At 42.3% G+C, this 21,470-nt stretch overlaps 1 pseudogene across 1 annotated transcript; it reads right to left on the minus strand.

Annotated features, from left to right (window-relative positions):
- Positions 1–13,452: 13,452 nt before the first annotated feature.
- On the minus strand, positions 13,453–14,022 carry LOC309370632 (small ribosomal subunit protein uS9 pseudogene; annotated as a pseudogene). The gene has a single exon. The product of its transcript is annotated as a small ribosomal subunit protein uS9 pseudogene (transcript).
- Between the last annotated feature and the right edge of the window lie 7,448 nt (positions 14,023–21,470).

Raw genomic sequence — 21,470 nt, forward strand, 5'->3', positions numbered from 1 at the left:
AATGTTAATGTGTTTTATGTCTGTGTTCTGACACAAGACAAACTCCCTATTAATAACAGCTCAATGAGATGCTGAGGTTTTGCAGGATGCAAGAGGAGGCTGGAGATTTCATGGTAGCTGTTAAATACCTAGAGAGGGAAAGGAAGCTTGCCCATTAAAACACTGGCAGATTTGCATGACTTCAGATAGTCCAGGTTAAGAAGTTCACCGTGCAGTGCAGTCTTCCAGCTCCAAAAAACCACAAATGAGAAGGTTAAGTGGGAAGAAAGACCATATGTAACTTCCTTTTTATTTTGATCATGAGGACTACTCTCATATGATACAGTATTTCTTTGTATCCTTCCTCTCTCGCCCTTTTCCAATATCTTAGCAATGTATCATCATAAATGTAGCTAAGGGTGGCCAATCATATGGTCTAGATTTAAATAAGAGGTTAGACCACACCTACTTTGATAATGCATTTCCTTCACCCCCAAAACTGGGCTTTCATATTATAGGTATTAAGGATGAACCCGGGGAAATAAAATTCTGTAGGTGTTATTGTTACTCACACAATGAGATGCAACTGCTGGACTCTCTCGAAAAATATCCAGTGCCTGAAGGACAGCATGTTGTTCCATGCATGGATGTGACCTGAGAAATTAAATTATCCAGTATATTTGACTAAGCTTCAATCTATGGCGCCTTTTATTTTTACACATCACTAACCTATCATGCGGGTGGCACTGTGGGTTAAACCACAGAGCCTAGGGTTTGCCGATCAGAAGGTCAGCGGTTCAAATCCCTGTGACGGGGTAAGCTCCCGTTGCTCGGTCCCTGCTCCTGCCAACCTAGCAGTTCGAAAGCACATCAAAGTGCAAGTAGATAAATAGGTACCGCTCCAGCGGGAAGGTAAGCGGCGTTTCCATGCGCTGCTCTGGTTCACTTAGTCATGCTGGCCACATGACCCAAAGCTGTACACTGGCTCCCTGGGCCAATAAAGCAAGATGAGCACCGCAACCCCAGAGTCGGCCACGACTGGACCTAACCTATCACACTAGGAGTCCAGCACTTCCTCACAACAAAGGAGCCTAGCCCACATGTTGTATGTCAGCCTTGCTAGATCAGGATGGATACACAGATTCTCTGCTTCCTAGGCTCAATGAGCAAAATCTTGGTAGGATTGGTGACTCAGAGCTATGCTGGCAGAGGTTCTGCAAAGAAAGAAGCAAGAATCACAGGCAAAGGCAAACCAGATGGTTGTTATTGCACCTTTGTAAAAAGAATGGAGTTGGAAAGCCTGTGCTAAAAGGAGAACAAAGGCTTGAAAGCAGCAAGGGGCAAAGACAATAGAAAGAAGGAGAAGGCCCATGAAGGTAATAGACAAGTAGTGATGTAACATGTGAGCAAAACATAGCAGAGGACCTGTTACTCACATGAGGCCTGAAGTCTGCCCAGAGTCAGGGTCCACAATGCCCAGTCCCCAGCCACGAAGCTATGCTGCCAGCCTTGTGGGAAAGAAAGGAAATCAGCCCTTGGCCGTGCTAGTCACTGAACAAACTTTTTCCTGGTGGAGCTGAGGAAAGCAGAACAAATCCCATCAGCTAGCTAATTAAAGGCCCCATCCAAGTGAGCAGTCACTGGACCAGACTCCCCTAGGGCAAAGAGTCCTCCTTGCATTCATATAGATTACATATGCAGGGACAGAGAAAATGCACCCCAAGAAGTATAGAGTGGTGTCGTTTGGAGTCTTCTGAACTCACATCAGCCATAGTTTGTGTTTGATCTTTGACCTCCAAAGGTGGGAGGTCAACTGTTGATTTACTTTGGTCCCAGGGTCTCCTGTTCATCCATGTCCATTTCAACATTTTGCCATAATGGAAACAATTTTCCTCTCCGCCTAAATCACTTCACATTCAAAACACAGCAACTAATCGACACCTGATCCTCTTCGCCTCTTAAGCAGCAGCAGCTGTCCCCCCCAAAACTTCACTATGCTCTCAGAGCAGCACTACTAAAGTACAATAAGCCTCTTTGGACAAGCTTCTGCAGCAATCTTGACACATGTTAAATGATCCCATGTTGGTGTGTTTTGATTTGGCAAGGATCTAAAGCAGAAGACTCGCAATACCTTTACGCAGAAGACAGAGCCAGTGCAGCCTAATGGTTCTATTGATCTGAAAACCCTGCAGTCACATTAACCTTAGAGGAAAGGTGGAGCTATGATTAAGGCAGGTTGGTTGTACAGGTGGCGTCTGAGTTCTGCTCTTAACTGAAGTATTAATCATCTGCGAAAAACTAACACAAACTTCACTTCCTTATTCTGTACTGAAATATTCTCATTTGGAATATGAACAATACTAACTCTATACTTGCTGTCTTGCAAATATTAATGTGCCAGTGCAAAATGTTGGTATATTCCTGCTCCTAAGAAACACAGGTGCAACAATGACCCAGCTTGGAAGCATCTAAACACAAATATTGCCCTTATTATATTCTTTTTAAAATAGTGTTTAAAGTGTATATTAACATCTTGCAAAAATCACCTTAGGCTTCATACATTCTATTCAAATACCACCCTATGTTTTATTTAAATTTCACCAGCCCTAAATAGAAAGTGCCATCAGTGATGAAAGACAAGTTTCTGCCTATGGTTTCACATACCAGACTTTGCCTCAAAATTAGTTCTGTGATGTTCCCCAAATCATATGCATATTTTTTTATCCTTGCAAAAATCAAGGTATATAGACTAATATTTACCCATCTCCTTACTTGCTTTGATAATGTATTCTTGCAGTAATGTATCAAAGGAAGAAATATATTAGTTACTATTATGTGAATTAAAATAGCACGCAAGAATAGAAACATTTTGGAAATCGTCCTTTACAGTTTTAACACAGTTTTCAGATTGGAGTCAGGGGAACTCCCATAACCCAACTTTCTATCAAATGTGTGGCTTAGCCTGCTCTCTGTTAGAGTGCTGGACATTACTGCCAAGGAAAAGTAATAATGTATGTTGACCATTAAACCTCCAATATGTTCTGTTTTTAGAGTTTTAGCTTTCTATCCTTTGTGGATATGCTATTTCGATATCCTAACAAGTAAGTGAGCCAAAGAAAATGAGAGAAAATTGCTGTAGCTGGTCCCTACTGGGTTCTATACTCATTCAACAATGAACACGTCTACAAATATTTCTTCTTTTTTTCCTTCAAATTTTAGATTTACAATGGGCAAGGGACAGAAGGGTTAATATAATACGTGTTTTTTTTTCTAAACACAGCACACAAACATTAAAATAGTCAGGTTGTAGCTTGGATTCTGAAAACATACGCACACTCTGCTCATTGTTTGTTCAGGCATCCAGGAGCTAAGAACTTTCCTAGAGAACAATATTGTTAACCTGGAAATGTGTGTCCTCTCTAACTTTAGATGGCCCTTGCACAAAGGAGGGTGACATTCTAGTTAAGGAGATGATAATAATAATAATAATATTCCCTGGATGGTTGAGTGACAGACTGATTGGCCAGTGTTATTGTTGGAGACAATAGCTGATGATGCATGTTGACAATCTGTGTCACCATAGTACCCTCAACTCCTCCACCCTTTCCATTTCCCTTCGGAAAAAAAGTTGCCATTTCTTAGAGTTGATGGTTGAATGCAGCTAGGTAAGCTATTTTCTGCCAACAATGCACAGAGGCAGAACAAAGGCTGGAGCTTTAGAAAGATTCTATTACATTTAAAAGTCTTAGCACCCTCACAGATGGTTGACCAATAAAATATATTATAATAGCAAGTGCCTTGACTCTTTCATCAAGTCTTCATGAATAATGACTACTATGCTAATGTCTCCAGCTGGATTTATAATGGTGAAGTGGAACATCATTCAAGCCTGTTGAAGTAGGATAAAGAAAGGTAAAGGTAAAGGACCTCTGACAGATAAGTCCAGTTGCGAACGACTCTGGGGTTGCGGCGCTCATCTCGCTTTACTGGCCGAGGGAGCCGGCATTTGTCCGCAGACAGTTTTTCCGGGTCATGTGGCCAGCATGACTAAGCCACTTCTAGCAAAACCAGAGCAGCGCACAAACACTGTTTATCTTCCCACTGGAGCGGTACCTATTTATCTACTTGCACTTCGACGTGCTTTCGATCTGCTAGGTTGGCAGGAGCAGGGACCGAGCAACGGGAGCTAACCCCGTCATGGGGATTTGAACTGCAACCTTTCGATCGGCAAGCCCTAGGCTCTGTGTTTTAGACCACAGTGCCACCTGCATCCCTCTTGCAGTAGGATAGTAGTCTTTATTCCAGTAGGTATGTGAGACTAGGTGGCATCTTGTCAAAGGGGCTGTTTCTCTATTGCCCTCTGCAGAGAGTACCTATTCTGTATCAATATTGCTGCTTTCATAAACAAGTATATCATATATGTCTACTCCCAGCATTCAGCTACATTTTACCACACATTTTAGCATGAGGAAGGCTCCATTCACACTTCCATGTGACGGAAGGGGTATTTATCTTTGGTGGGATTCCACTATGCAGCTACAGAATGTATATGAATACTGCATTAACAGATGTAGTATCAAGTGTGTAAGTCTTTCCCTTCTGGTCACTTCTTCTCCTTCATGGCATCCTGCTTCCAAGGGAAGCTGTATCACCTGTACCACAACATTTCCCTCCCTTTGGATCAACATAAACCAGCATAGACAATCTGAAATAATAGGAGAATGTGCAAACTTGCAATCTTAAAGGAGGTCTTCCTAGAATCTTGCCTTTTAGATTGCAAAGTGTTCAGTGTGGTTCTGTTCTATTTAATTCTCAAACCCAAGGAATCACACACACCAACAAATAAATAGCAGACTAATTAACTTTTTTTTTTACAGTTCATATTCAGATAATATATTGACCCAAAGGGCTACAAGTGCCAGTGGAAGTTCTCCACAAACCTAAGACTATCCACTAAAATATGATATTTTGTGTGTTTGTGTACTGTGTTCCATTTGTCATGGCTGATGATCAACTTTTGATACTTCAGAGTGAGGATGAAGTCCCTTGTGGTTCTCATTTGTTCAGCCTTTCCACTATCCCAAGTTTTCAAAAAAAAACATGTTCTGTGTGATTATGCCAGTTGCCTTGAAAGGCTGGAATTTGACAGAGCTGGGGCAAAATTTCTCCAACGCCCACCCCACCAATTTTCTGAGAAATTGCATATAGGATGGAAGAAGTTAAGGACATTTTCATGACCAAAAGGAAATCCGCTTGGAAAAAGTCCTGCCTCTCTCAGTGAATTGATGCTTCGTGTTCCCTTGTGATTAATTGTCAAGAGAAACTTTGTGATATGCTTGCAGCTCCAGCTTCCTTTGTCAGGAGCTTCTCAAACTCTTTTATCACCCCCTGAGGCCGGACTGGCCAAGGCACCAGGCAGTCTGAGCCTGGCATGCACCTCAGAGACCTGTAACTTGTTTGTTTTGGTATGAGTCTGAGCTTAATTGGGGCTCAAAGGAAAACAACTCTTTAGGGAGGGAGAAAGGGGCCCAGCAGTGATGGACACATCCCTGAAGAAAGGATGTAGACAGAGCCTGTCCAGAAATACACAGCTACAAAACTAATCTGGCCAGGTGAGTCTGAAGAGATGGAAGAACTCCTTAGCTCAGAGCCTGGCAATTTAGGATGCCATCATGCTATTTCCTTCCAGGCATCCTTCTGATAATGGAGCCCCATGCTTATGCTCAACCAACTAGCTCAGGACCAGAAAAAATAATAATAGAAAAGGTAGAGTATGAAAGGGAAACTATAAGCAAAGATATAAACAATGAGATAGTTGGTCTGAAATAAGGCTCATCTTTTCTTTTTTATTCTATATGGTTGAAAGGATCTTAAAATAATAAACACTTGGCTATTCTGCTGTTTTAAGGCTTTGTGCCCCTAGACAGCTGATATAATAATAATAATAATAATAATAATAATAATAATAATAATAATAATAATAAATACCCTGCCCATCTGGCTGGCTTGTCCCAGCTACTTTTGTATCTGTTTGAACATGATAGCCATGTTCAAATATATAAAAGGATGTCACATAGAGGAGGGAGAAAGGTTGTTTTCTGCTGCTCCAGAGAAGCGGACACGGAGCAATGGATCCAAACTACAAGAAAGAAGATTCCACCTAAACATTAGGAAGAACTTCCTGACAGTAAGAGCTGTTCGACAGTGGAATTTGCTGCCAAGGAGTGTGGTGGAGTCTCCTTCTTTGGAGGTCTTTAAGCAGAGGCTTGACAACCATATGTCAGGAGTGCTCTGATGGTGTTTCCTGCTTGGCAGGGGGTTGGACTCGATGGCCCTTGTGGTCTCTTCCAACTCTATGATTCTATGTTTCAGTGAGGAGTAAAGTTGAGCATACAAACTAGTTTCAACTGAACTATTGTAATGCAGTATGTGTGGAGCGGCTCATTAAGATACTGTAGTTCAGAAATTTCAGTTGGTCCAAATGCAGCATTGTGATGGGTGCTATATTATAAACAGCAGTATAGCCAAGTGTTTGCTTTTAAAATGCATTAAGCTCCAAGCCACAGAAAGCTTAATTTGCTGGCTCCTGCATATCAAGCTTTAGCTAAAGGCGCAAGAATGAATAGCGTGAGTGACATTTTTTCTGGTCAGTTAACAACCAAATTGTTACGGTGGCAAAGCAAGCTGTTACAGTGAAAATAAGAGCAAGAAACAAAATACCATGGATTGCAATGAAGATGTTCCAATGCAGCTGAACTCATGGCTCTTGGGGTGGTGACAAACCCCTTCTTTCCTGACCAAGCTTCTGCTGTCACTGGGAAGTGGACCCCCACATTTGCACCCAGAGCAAAATAGTGAAGGCATCATCTCTGTTGCCTTTTAGGTGCTTGTTGAAAACGTCCCTCATTCAACAAACCTTCTGTGTGCAGATTATTATCCCAGCTGGCATCTGTATTGGATTTGAAATTGATTTTATAAATGCAACTGTTTTGTATCTGTTTTCCTTGCATTGTAAATTGGTTTGAGGTGCCTCATAGGCATAAATGAAATAAATAATCCAAGAGCAACAGTAATAAAAATGGAACTTTTCATTCCATTCATCTGCTCTGCTCCAACTTATTCTCCCTAATGCCGTGGATTATTTATGTACAAGAAAGACTAAGGAAACGATAAATCAAAGACTACAATTAGCATGAGTAATTTTACAAGCAAAGAAGATCTATTGCAATTCTGCTTCCACTGCACACAGGAGCCAGATGCATAGCTACAAGCTCTTAAATGGTCTTGCTCAGAATGGGTTGCACAGATGGGAAACCTGTGGCCCTCCAGATGTTGTGGGCTTCAGTTCCCATCATGCCAATACTCAGGGGCGGTGGGAGTTGGAGTCCAGCAACATCTGGAGGGCCACAGGTTCCCCATCCTTGCTGGGATAGGACAAGTGATGCTTCGGTATTTGGCTTTTGATGATTGAGGTTGTCCAAGGTAAATTGAAATTGGGGGTGCCCAGATTGGATTGCCTAGATGCTAGAGGAAAGAACACTCATTGATTCACCAGGGAAAGTTGTTCCTGGACTAAGGGGCAGAAAAGACACACTGTCAGGAGAACAATGGCATAAAACATCTGGTTAACTGGGGTAGAAGATGAATTTATTTGAATAACAGGAAACAGTAGGAGGGAAAATTAAATATCAACTCCCTTCCTTTTAGAAAAAGAAGCTGTATGTGTGAGTGGGAGAGGGAGAGAGATGGCCATATACCAAGTGGAACCGAGTTGTATCCCAAGCCCTCTTCATTCCACAGAAACACCCCCAATGTCAGCAAAGTGCCCAAGTTTCCATAGAACTCAAACCCTCACTGTTGGAGCTGAAGGGAGGCAACAAATAGAAATCAATCTCCATATGGAGACATCTAAAAGCCAAAGGAGCAAAGGACCACTGAACTATTCTCTCACACACCCCATTGTGCATGCTAGGAACAGCTGGGCCATGTTGTCGTTCTTATTTTAGAACAGCAGTTAGGTTTCCAGGTTAAAGAAATGCTCTCTCCCTCCAACAATCACTTTTATATTTTATTATTTATCATCATCATTATTCACAAATGGGGTAGGATGAACAGGCTTCTTGCAATTTGCAAATAACTTCTACAAATGGCTGCTTCTTGATAAATATTTAACAGTGCAATCCTAACCATGCCTGCCCAGAAGTAAGTCATGTTTAATTCATTGGGGGTTATTCCCAGGTAAAGGGGGTAAGGTTTGCAGTCTTAGTTTGTATTCCTTTACTTTGAGAGGTTATATTTGATCAGTAGCAACTGCAATTAATTCATTTCATTATTATTTCACAGTTACAGAGTTATCAAGGCCTTTTTGTATTTTTAATGAGAACATTTGTTCTTACTTGGCTTTGAAAGCATTAAAGTAGAAAAGTGGAAAGAAATCTCACCTTAAAGTCAGAAGATTTTAATTGTACTAACATGCAATTAAATACTGTGCTGAAATTACACTGGCTGACATGCTTTAAGATTTAGCAGAAACCATAGACACAATATGCTGATGGCAGATTATTTATGCTGGCAGTAGAACACAAGGCTGGAGAAGCCATTTCACCAGCAAATATATGGTGGTGGAACAGCTGAACCAGGAGGAGAAGGACATGGGCAAGATAAGGGCACACTTCTGCCAAACCCCAGACCCCAAGTGATCGCATAACTTTACACCAGCCTCAGATCTGGTGCAAAAAAAATGTTCCTCCCAAGGACTTCAGTGGAAAGAGAGATTAAAAGAAGAAAAGTAGCCAGCCCTCATCATCAATGTTGCCATGATAGGGCACTGGATGTGTCCCCTCCAGTTCCCATCACCTTTGACCATTGGGCATCCAACAACAGCTAGAGAGCCACATGTTCCTCACTACTGGGATATGGTGAAACTCAGCACCCAGTCACGTACCACTACATGTATATAAACTCCACACAGGAAGACCATAATGAGATCCTGATAGGGTGCACACTAGCTTCATGTTGTGTACACCATGAAGTAGAGTCTGATAATGGGTATCTTTGGAGAAAGGACACTTTGCACCCTGGTCTTTAGAACCACTGCTTTCTTGAATACTCTGTTCTATGTAGATAGATTAACTCATCCTGTCCAAAAGCAGACTTCTTAAACCTTTAGCAGGTGTATGACAAAAAGGAACTGTGCTGATAAAGTTTTCCTCATCATTCTGTTTGATGCCAAGATAATGTTTTACATGCTACATTTGGAAGCACAACATGACCTTTCCAAGAAAATGTGAGCAACTCAAATTTTATTGAGCAGCCCAGAGGACTCCCAAGGAGAAGGAAGAGGAGAGGAAGCTGAAGGAACACTCCATAGCTGTCAACGTTTCCCTTTTTTAAGGGAAATTCCCTTATTCCGAATAGGATTCCTCGCAAGAAAAGGGGAAAGTTGACAGCTATGCACTCCACAAGGGAGGGTGTTTGAAAAAGGATGACAGGTTGCCAGCTCTGCAGGCAAGGGGTGACATAACTGGGCTCCTGAGCCCCACAGGGGTGCCGCAGAAAGAATGTAGTTGGTCAAGGGCACCGTGGACTCAAAAAGGTTGAAAACCTCTGTCTTACAGCATAAATCTACAAACGTCTACCTGACTTCAGTGGGGTTTACTCCCAGATAAGTGAACACAGGGTTGCAGCCTTAATAGCATACTAAGGACATGATAGCTCTGGGAGACTTCATATATAGTTATATGATTGCAAGTAGATACAATGGAAAATCTGCTGTTGTTCCCCAGGGACTTGAGTTGAGAGAGATGCCACCTCTGAGCATAGTGCTACCATGACTAGCAGACATTGATAGCTTTCTGCATGAAGTAGCCGCCTCATTCATGTAGAAGGATACCACTGAAGCAGAGAGGAGTCGGAGGTGACTATGCAATGAGAAATGTAGTTAGTTTTCTACCATCTGACAAGATGAGGCATCAGGTATGTGTCAGGATGGAATGGTACTGAAGACAGGGAATGACCTCAGCAGATCTGGCACGATCGGAAAAGTCCCAGTGCATGCAGGCCAGACCTAGTCTGTGAACCAAATGTTTGATTTTCCCAGTCCTAGCTCAAAACTCCAACTAATATAGCACACTGTCTTAAACAAAGCAAAACAAAAAGTGTAGATATGCATTCACTCATGTCCTCCCTTTTCTAAGTCCACCTCCCCCCGCTGTTGTTGAGAGCCTGTATTCCCACATTACAGAGGGAAACAAAGAAACACCCACAGCTGCTTTTTCTACATAGACTTTCAGAACCCAAGCAGAATGCCCAATGGAGCTTGATACCATAAGAGCTGTTGGCAAACTGCACAGACCTCACACCCAAACTCTATGGATTCATTTGCTGTCCCTGGTAAATGTTGCAAAGCCTGTAACCTCAGGCTCCCATGACCAACCCAGGAGGGATTAGGAGCTGTAGACAGCAGGGCAGTTACTCATCCCCTTAATTCCTTGTTTGTTTTGTTCATCCAGCGTACCTCCTTCAAACCCCATTAAGGAACCATATTAGCCTGCTAATAGCAAAACAAGTTAGCCCCCTCCATCCTGTCCTTTCCCTATTACATATATATCGCCAAGCAGTAGGATATGCAGTGTTAATGCAAGCTAGATACAGATTGTGGGTGAGTGGGTAAAGCGTTTGGTACTGGTTTGGTTAGCTAATGCCTTGGAATGTATTGAGTGGTGCTTGTCCAGGCACTGACTCCTGTACTCGCAAATCACTTTGAATTCCATTGCAAAGCCTTCAAGGTCCTTGCAAGATTGTACCCTGTCCCCGCACCCCATGCCTCATCAGACTTGCAGGCTGAATAATTGGCAGGTTGTTACGTTTGGAGGCTTCCGCTCAGCCCTCCCCAGGATTAATAATGGCATCTGTGGCAAGTGGGGAAGCTGGATGTGTTCCATTGTTTGCCCACTTCCTACCTGTTTGGTGCTGACATGCTGTGACTTTTCCTACCTCGTGTGTTTTCTCCTAGAGCTACATTCTTAACACCAGGCAGGAATGCTCTGATTCATAGCAAAGTGCTACTAAGCAGTGTTAAGGAGAAATTTAATATGTGCAAGTGTTTATGGATTCAGAAACAATGGAAGGTTCTACAGCCAAATGGACTTTCCTACAAGAACCGGGATGGCACAACACAAAGTGGAGGAAACTGAACCGAATGACAAACAGATGTGAGGATGATTTCTACTGCCACTTGTGGCTGTAGCAAAATATCTGTTGGAAGCACGTTGTTGTTGGCATCTGTCTGTCAAGTTTAAGACAGACACAGTTATGGGAGCAGTTACACCTGTTGAATTTCTGCTTGCCATGCAGCTCTTTTAAAGGTCCAGAGCCTCTGTCAGGAATAAAAGTGGCAACCACTGATAACACATTCTTTGTAAGTCTACCGGGCATTAGGTGAACGGCCCAGGCTGGTCAGATCAATGTGTTTGCTCAGCCACTCTCTCTTCCTGGGACTCCCTTTCCCCTGCCTTGCTGTGATCAGCTCCCTGGTGGTTTCTTTTATCAACGGCTGAAATCCTTGTTTTCTTAGTTGCTTGTACAAGTAGCTCTATCAGCATTAACCCTTGACCTCCGAATGTAGCTTCTTCCCTCTTCTTCCCACAATTATGTGTACAGAGCATTTTTTTCCTGGTCCTTAGTGAGAGAGATTACCTTGTGAGTCATGCAGCAAGGGTCCATTTGCCCTGCAACTTAGCTGACATATGCAGAGGTGATGCAAAGGTATTTAAAATAGTGCTGAACGGTTTTTCGCAGTAAGGTTCATATATGTGATTGGAATAACTTAAAATTTGGATAAGTCCTAAGAAAACCAAAACACAGTCCTGGCAGACAGGCAGGCAACAGGCAAAGCTGTCCTATGATTTTCTTTGTTGTAAACATGGTGTGTGTGTGTGTCTTTGTCTTTGTGTCTTCTGTTGGACAAAATAAATGGCTAACTAGCAATGATCCAGCTTCAACCACACAAATGTGAAGGTTTGATTTGAACACACACACCCTCACACACCAGGTTTTGACAATTTAAAAAGGCTAACAAATACATTTCACAACAAACTTCCATAGGCAACAGGCTACTTTGTCAGATGCATGGAATCTGGAAGTTGTAGGATCACCAAACTTTTCCACAGCTTGGTGCATGTAATGGCCTGTCACAACAGAGCTGCTACTGCTCATTTTATTATTGCCTCAGCATCTTCTTCTCTGATAATCATATCCAACACAACACACACACACACACACACACAGATCCTCGGGTCTTTGAAAGGGGGAGAAGATACAAGGAAAAATATTTTACTTCTGCTATATATACCCAATTGGATATTTCTAAGATAGATGGGGCCTATCCTGGACTGAGAGGAGGGTAGGAATTAATCAGCAAATGCGCTGGCAACGATCTGCTCCAAAATACACTGGAGCATGTCCAAGCAGTACACATTTGGCACTTTGAGATGGAGCACGGCTGGCCTCAACATTCCATGGCAGCCTTTGGCTTTGGAGGATGGTGGTAGCGTACTAGATACAGCCAATGTGGGGAAAACAGGTGTCTGATGAGTTGCAGAGTAGTTAAGAAGAAAAGTTCAGCTATTAATCAGAGATTGGACTTAACTGATAGATGGGAAGAAGCAGTTGACTTCTCCTGTGTTCTTTGGCTGAGAATTATCTCCATGGCCTCATTAGCCTATCCTGATGATGATATGGCTTGGACTAGAAATCAGGAGATAATTCATTTCCATGTTCTATAGTTCTGGGTAAACCTAGATAATTTCCTTATGCTCTTTGAGCCTCAGAGTACAGTAAGCTCAAGATTCCTTAAGTTGCTTTAGTTAGACTGAACAGTTAACCACCCTGCCATACTTCCCATTAGGGCGGTTTAAGAGTGGTAAGGCTTTCCCCATCCTTTTCATTGTATGCATATGGAACAGTATTGTAATTAATGCTGCTGATTGTGATTACAGAACCATCTTAGTTATTTTAGATTAAAGGTAAAGGGTCCCCTAACCGTTAGGTCCAGTTGTGGATGACTCTGGGGTTGCGGCGCTCATCTCGCTTTACTGGCTGAGGGAGCTGGCGTACAGCTTCTGGGTCATGTGGCTAGCATGACTAAACCACTTCTGGCAAACCAGAAACGCCATTTACCTTCCTGCCAAAGCGGTACCTATTTATCTACTTGCACTTTGATGTGCTTTCAAACTGCTAGGTTGGCAGGAGCAGGGACCGAGCAACGGGAGCTCACCCCGTCGCAGGGATTCGAACCACCCACCTTCTGATCGGCAAGCCCTAGACTCTGTTTAAAAGCAATAACCACCCATTCCTCTCCCTACCCACTAAAAGGGGGGGGGAGCTCAGAGAGCAGTTACAGCACATAAGCCCCCTCTAGTGGTGGTTAATAGATTACTCATAGATAGTGATGTACCCTTTCCTCTCTGGTAGTTGTTGTTTTCAGTTTTCTCCATCTTTATTTAAAAGACTGAACAAATGCATAGTTTTCTTTTAACGATAAGACTTCTGGTAATGAGCACGAGCACCAGGTCCACCAAACTTCTTGCATTCACAACGATGAGGATCAGCAACCAAAAGGGTCCTATCGTACTGGATAAGGATATCCTTTATCTCCTTATTGGAAGCTGCTTCAACATATTTCTGGTAATAAGCCACCAGCGCTTTGGAAATAGACTGCCGAATTGTGTATATTTGTGCTACGTGACCTCCACCCTTCACACGGACTCTGATGTCGACTCCTGCAAAGCGCTCCTAGCCCAAAAGGAGAACTGGTTCAAGCAGTTTGTACTGCAGAGTTCTGAGTTCTATCATTTCCAGAGGCCTTCCATTCACCTTAATGAGGCCATTTCCTCTTTTGCAGTGAGCAACTGCAGTAGCAGTTTTCTTCCTGCCGAAGACCTGCACGCTCTGGAGGGGTCCCTTAGTGAGAGCAGAAGAGTCAGAGTAGAAGAGAAAAACTCTGGTGGTTGTTTTTATAGGCCAAGTACAAGTTAGGCTCATTCCTGCCTCCCTTGCTCAAGTTGTGATTGTGGCCATATTATTTCTCCATTGCTAGGCTGCATAAGAGCAGTATCGTTTTATTTTGTTTTAGGAGACCTTATTAGATCAAACCCAGAACACTTCCCAGATGTAGCGCTAGGCCACACATAAACTGAGCAGCCACCCTGTTAGGTTTCCCACTGTGCTGCCCAAAGTGCCCACCAGTATAGCTGTATCAGATGCTCGTGGGCATTGCACAAATTTAACATGGTTGCCATCTAGTGCCAATCAAAGCCAAAGAGCTTCCTGGCTCCCATACAAGCTGCACCTGCCAGGGTGACTCACTGGCACTGTGTATGCAGAGCCTTTTGACAGCAGCTGAGATATTGAGAGAGGCGTAGGTGACACTGGGTGCCCCTACGGCTTCTGGACAAGACAGATAAGCTGTGCCAGGGAGGGGGCACTTGTACATCACACTCCAGAAAGGACACAAATTTGTATAAAATGTACCCATGCTGATTTATATTGATAGATGCAAATTTAGAGATAATAAGCACTTTGAAATAATTGCTAGAATTTAAACAGAAGTACAATACAGCTCAGCATAGCGTAGGAGACTGTGACCAGATTACCCGTGTACTTGCTTTGGCCATATTTGTAGAATAAAGCACTATTAAACCATTTTAACAGTTAAGGGTTTCACCTATTCCCTCCAGAGTGGTTTAACAATCAATCTGGCACTCTGGGAATTGTAGTTCTGTGAGGCGAATAGGGGCCTCCTAACAATGCTCAACACTCTTAACAACACTCTTAACAAACTACAACTCCCAAGAGTCTCTGGGAGGTGGGAACCATGGCTGTTAAAGTGGTCTAATATCATTTTAAGTATAAGATGTGGATGTGGCCTTAGTTTGAATTTGAAATTGCTTTAGTGGTGAACCACTCTGAAATTGCTGTGCAGTGAAGAACAGATAATAAATATTTTAAATAAAGAATATATCCACTAAGCCAGTGTTTCAAATGGAAAATGTGTATAAGGAGCACCTGTGTTTTTATCATTGTTCCCATGTGCTAAGCCACTGAATGAAGCATAGGGAAGGCTGCAGCTCAGTAGCGGATCATCTGCTTTGCATGCAGAAGTTCTTGTGTTCAGTTCCCAGCATCTCTGGACAGCAACTGAAAGATGGCATAGACAATTCTGTGCTGGATGGACCAATGGTATGACTCAGTATAAGACAACCTCCTGTGTTCCTAAAGGGCCCTTCCACAATATCACAGAAAATGGGCCATGGCATAAGATTGTGGCTTGATGGAGCAAGGACAAGGTTCATCTAGTCTACTGTTATGTTTGCAACAACAAACAGCCAGATACCTTTGCAAGCTTCCCACATGTTATAGTCTTCAACAGGAAGTTCCCATATCCTAGCATTTATCTTCCTTAGCTGCTTGTGTAAAAGATGTAATATCATGACTGACTGCTCATAAGATGTGGTTTAAGGGAAAGGAAGTAGGAAACGGGAAGCTTTTAAAAGACTTGACATAGCTTTGGAACTGTGGCTACTCTCTCTCCCACACATCCTCCACCCCCACTGAAATTCCCAGAGGATTTGGCATCTCCCACATACAGAGTATGCCTGTTATGGAAGACTCCACTTGAAACAAAAAGCATTGAGCTAGAAAAAAACTTGACATGGCCTTATGTACCCAGTAGGTCTGTGCTCTGCAGAAGAATTTCTTCTTGAAGTCCCTAAATATCAGAAGCTCTCTCCACGACAAATTGGAGCAGGGCTTTCAGTGTGGCTGCCCCGATTTGTGGAACAACAATGCTGTTGAAAGATGAGGGACAACCACTATTTGTACTTTCTAGAAACAGTTGGAGACATTATCCCCAAACAAATCATATCTGTTTATTGTGTATTGTTTTTAAACCTATTTCTGCACTGTTTCAACAACTATTGACATTTTTTTTATTGTCTGCTTGTAAATCATCTTGAGACCCATGTTAAGGGTGTAATGATGATGGGGCTAGTCTGGACATTTTACATGGCTTACTTCTGTGATTCATGGTATTAGAACAGCTGGCGTGGCTTTCATATAAAATACACCTCTCATGAGCTATTCATGACCCTGGTACAAGCTCCGTCATATGTGACCTTGAAAGAGCAGTTAGCATCCTGACCCTAATAGTTGCCAAAAAAGATCAGAGCAGTAACATCTGTATTTGCCAGAAACTTTAACCTCCTGTTAACTGGAACCATACAGAAAATGAAGATCTCTTTCAAGGTAAATTGTGGCCATAAGTGTGTCCCTTCCCCTCTTACAGCTCCTGAATAAAATGCTCTCCCTAGGGAATGAAGAGCCACCCTCAAAAAGTTGTTGAAGTAGTATTCAACCCATTGATTTGTATGGAGAGGTTTGGAAATCCCATGCCCAAAGAAGCGTGTTGGACAAATGTCCCCATTGCAGAATTCGCAACTGTATTATGAGAAGAGCTATGAGAAACTCAAAATTGCTCTCTGTACACCATTTGTACATTTGCTGCTTTAAAGCTATAAGTGAATATCTGAACCTTCTGTTCTCAAGTGCTATTGGGATGCATCTATAGAGGTTTACACATACATTTAATTGCAGTCCTCACTCCCCCTGCTTGTTGTATCTATAGCTTCAGACCCCCTGTCTTTCCTTCATTTCTTGCTGTTTGTGAGCAGCAGAAGTGTGTGTAGAAGGAGAGCAGCAGTTGGAAAGACGGACACTAAATTTGCAAGGATTTCTACTAGGCTTAGAATAACAGCATTCTATCTAAAAAACTTTTGGAAAACTGGACAGTTTATTACTTCTATTTATAATCATGCAAACTATAAGCAACATGAATACTTGTTTCTGCTTAAATGCATCTTCAAGATTTCATTAAAATGCTTATGGCAGAGCCCTCTGTGACATCAGACCAGCTGAAATAATGGCAGTCAAAATAGATAATGGTATTTGCAGCCTGAATTAGGGTTTCACAACTTTACCACTAGAAAATGAATCTGATTCTTGCTTGCAAGGACAAGGAGAAAACTCAGCAACCAAAGTGGGGAACCTGTGGCTTTCCAGATGTTGTTGGACTGCAACTCCCACAATCCCATGCTGGCTGGAATGAATTGGGGTCCCTCAACATATGGAAGGCCACACACCTGCACAACATATAGCACAAAATTCAATGTATCCTTTCCCCCATGTGGAAAAAGGTGATTAACTTTTCCTCCCTGCTAACTGTTTTTCCTTCTAAGGTCACCTCAAACTGCTTTTATCTCTGCAGAGGAAAAGATGCAAGAACTTGTAAGGAAGGAAGGCAGCTGGGAACAATTTTGAGAGGAAAAGCATCCTGAGGTTAAACACCTCTCTCCATCACTCCTCCTCCTCTAATTTCTTTTTCTTTTTCAAGTAGGGGAATGTTTCCTAAAACTCAGCATAATGTGTACTCTTGCTTTTACTCAGACTCACTATCTAAGCTGAGAAGCAGATGGCATTAAGAAAGGTAGGAAAGGATGTAAAGTGATGATCAGGAAGGGAAGTTCTACAATGTTCGGAGCCTTAGCTAATCTAGATGTATAGCTAACAGTTATCACCGCTGCTCAGTCCCATCGCTAACTCCAATTCAATATCTCTGCCTGAGTCAGCACCACCTCATTAATTATTTCTAATTCCTAATTAACCTTTGTATCATCACAGCAATCCATACCTAGGCTTTGGCAATAAACCATTGTCACTGGATTAATCACACATTTACACCAGAGTAATTAACCTGGAGTACCATGCTCTTGTTGTATATTTACAATCACAGGTCACACATCACCCATTGAAAGGGTAGAAAAAGGCCACCCTTTGCTACTCTGTCATCACCCCCAAGATCCTGAGAATTAAAAGCATACTAATGGGGCAGCAAATTAACATGAAGTGATTGTTCCTTAACCCGCCCCCCAAAAAGGTTGCCTGTTCACAATCATGGAAAAAAATTAGGCCCTGATGTCCACTCCCTGCTTCACCACCATCACCTTCCTGACTCCTAGGCAAATGTTTGAGTGGAAGCCAGTAGTCAAGTTAAATTGGAACCGAAATCTAAATAATGCAAAATTATTTCTTGGACAGAGGGAGGGAGGGAGGACAGCCATCAATCCCACACCATCCTACCCTGACACCACCAGCGCAACCAGACAAAACAGGCCAGGGAAATAATAGTCATTGTGAAAAGAATGAAAGAGGCCTGCATTTTCGTGAGTCCTGCCAGGTTAATACCACTGCCTATCTCCCTGACAGCTACAAGATTGATTACCAGCCTCAGCACTCTTTATAACTTGATCAGGCGAATTAATCTCTGGCTGTGGGCCCATCTGATGCCTGGCATCGCAAATTTAATTTGGAGGTGTAGCAGCTCTTTTACTGTTCTCCCCCTTCCCTTCATCATCATCCCCCCCTCCCCAACCCGCTGTGCATGTAGCAAGGGTGGTGTTGCCGTAACAACAAGGCCTAGTGATGGCTTCTAACTTGAGGCCTGAGCTGTCAAGGCTTCAGCTGTCCCACGGGAGGTGTTTCATCAGGTACGCAGAGAAAAAGAGGCTTAACAGACACTAAGTAAGACATATTAATGTACTAAAGACTTAATGAAGTTTGGAAGGGTGGGGGGTGCAGAGGGGAAAGTGCTTACTTTATTAGTTTATGGCCGATTAATGGGAATGGTCATTACAGTGATGGAGATAGATTACTCCCATCAAAGAGCTCCTGCCATTCCCATTCAAATAGTGGGGTTGCCTGATGCTTCCTCTTGGTCTGCCTCAGAGAGCTCCACCCTTTGAGCCACCATAAAAGAGTGAGAGAGTGTGTGTGCTCACAGACACACAGCCAAGTTAAGGGCTGGTGAGGCTGGGGTTTTTTTAAAGAAGTGAAATAAAGAAAAGCTGTCTAAGGATTTTTTAAAAATATATAATGTTTGTATGCAAGAAATGGGACGAACACAAAGGAGGGAACTGTTTGCCAGGAGATGACTTTATAGTGAAAAGTTGGGGGATCGCGAGAGAAAATTGGAAGATGGAATTTTTGATAAGAACAAAAATTACAGATCACGAACAATAATTCTTAGCTATATGGGCACCATGGTAGATTATTTGGTAAGGAAATGCATAGCTCAGTCAGTAGAGCATGAGACTCTTAATCTCAGGGTGATGGATGTGAGCCCCATGTTGAGCAAAAAGCCCCATGTTGACTCGATGACCCTTGTGGTCTCTTCAAACATTACAGTTCTATGAAGTACTGTGCTGGGTCTCCAGAAGGTGCAGCTGAAGGGGTGGATCCTGGCAAATCTGGTGGTTGAGCTTGGTAGAATTGGGGTGGGGCTTTGTGGAGCCTGATGTGGGAACAGAGGCCACCCAGGAGAAGAACCTGGTTGTATGTTGGAAGGATGGATGAGGAGGAGAGCAAATGACTTGATTTTGTGTAGGCTCATATAAAAAATGGCAGAATCCAGTGTTGTACAAGTGAATTAGGAGCATCTTCACCTGCTGCATAACCATGTGCCACAGAGTTAGCAAGAGTGTGGGAGGCTGTCTGGAACAAGTAGCTATGAAGGAAAAGCCAGAAGCATCCCACTCACTACTGCTGGTCATGGGGTGGGCCTCCCTCTTGGTCAGGACAGAACCAGGCATGAGATTAATTTTGTTCCCGTGAGAGTGACCTGCGGAGAGCAAAGTGAGACATAGATAAAGAATAATGAGTAACAGTAAGTATTCACGGAACTGGATTGTCCAATACATTTGGGAGTAAGTGAGTGAGAATAGTGAGTGTTGGCATCCAGGTGTTCAACCTTTTTTCCTGTCTTATCCTCTCCACTCATGTGGGGAAGAGAGAGGCTGTGAATATATTTCTCCATTGAGGCTGTAATGTAATGTTCTGCATGCCTCTGCAGTATGATTCTGCAGATAAAAATGCTCATGAGGGTTTGAGCAGTAATGATGGTTTGAGTGATGTACCTGGACTTTGCCAACAGAAAGTCTACCTTATTCCTCTTATTCCTAAAGAGTTTTATTATTGAGCATTCCCACCAAATATGAAAGAAGCCATTATTTGGTTTTGATTAACATTTATTACTCACATATTTCTATGTTTTATTAAATAATATTTTATAGTCATTTTCTTTTCTTTCAAACATCCCATTGTCCTGTTAAATTTTTGCCAGATCATTCTGGAAATTGACCTCTATCATACGTTGTCCCATTGACCTTTGAAGTTACCTCCTAAATGCTTCTGGTTGTAATTCTAGACACATGTACCTGGAAGTACGTCCCACTGAACTCAGAGCGCCTTACTTCTGAGTAAGCACAGATAAGATCGCACTATGACAATATCACCTATGTTACTGCATATGATAAGAGCCATTCACTTCTTGAAAGATCTTACAATCTAACGAAGAAGAAAGTTAACTAATTGGAAATGCCAAAAAGGCAGTTTCTCAGTGCTGAAAAATTACATTTAGAAAAATAGAGGGTTACATTTTATCTGTTAAAAATCAAATTGAAAATAAACTTGCAGCTATCATTCTGAACATTTCTACAGCGGAAAGTGAGCACTGAAAAGTTTGGGCAATGTCCCATCTGATAAGTTCCAATGCTGACATAGCTCCTTAGAATCCACTTTGACTTACAGCCTTTTGTCAATCACTGAGTGATTTATATCTTTCCTAATGAACTGACTGGAATTAGATTAGCTTGAGCACCCATGTGCTCAAACTGGGCTTGATTAAAATCCCATCTGTGCATTTCCAACATTTGAAGGGTTTATTATGACTACTGTTTTGAAACTGGATGCTTGTGCGGGAGGGGAAGGATGTCTGTTATTAATACATCCAACTTATCAATGTCTCTTAGGGTAATACCTACTTTTCGTTGCCAAAGCAAATACTGTGCTAACTAGTTCTCAGGTTTGTTTTTAAAACTAGGATTGCTGCCCCCATCTGTCACCCCAGGGAATTTCAAGCTGTGTTTCCTTCTTTCACAACATAGTACAAAATATCTCTGAAGTTTGGCCTGTTCAGTGATACTTCATTGAAAAATAGGTTAGCAGAGGGGCTCAGTGCATCAGGGCCAAATTGAAAAGGCCAGCAGAGTTCAAAGAAATGTTTGATTTGTCTTACATTTACAGCAGATTGGGGCTTTACAAAACACTTAAGGTTTAAAATAATTTCTAATCTTAGAAACTTTTGTGGCACACCTGTTTAAAGACAGGAATTTTTATTTATGATGGGCAGTCAAGAGGCTGTCTAGGGACCTAGAATATTTGGGTTCCTGTCTCTGTCACAAAGCTTTAAAATAGTCTTGGGCAAGAATCCCCAATAGTGTGACATGGGTGCATTAAAAATAAATTCAGTATTACCAAATTGGATAAAAAACCTAATATCCCTGACTGAGGGGGGGGGAATCCTATTACAGTGATATATG

Source organism: Podarcis melisellensis, assembly GCF_964234715.1.
Source record: "Podarcis melisellensis genome assembly, chromosome: 5".
In the NCBI taxonomy this organism is placed as follows: domain Eukaryota; kingdom Metazoa; phylum Chordata; class Lepidosauria; order Squamata; family Lacertidae; genus Podarcis; species Podarcis melisellensis.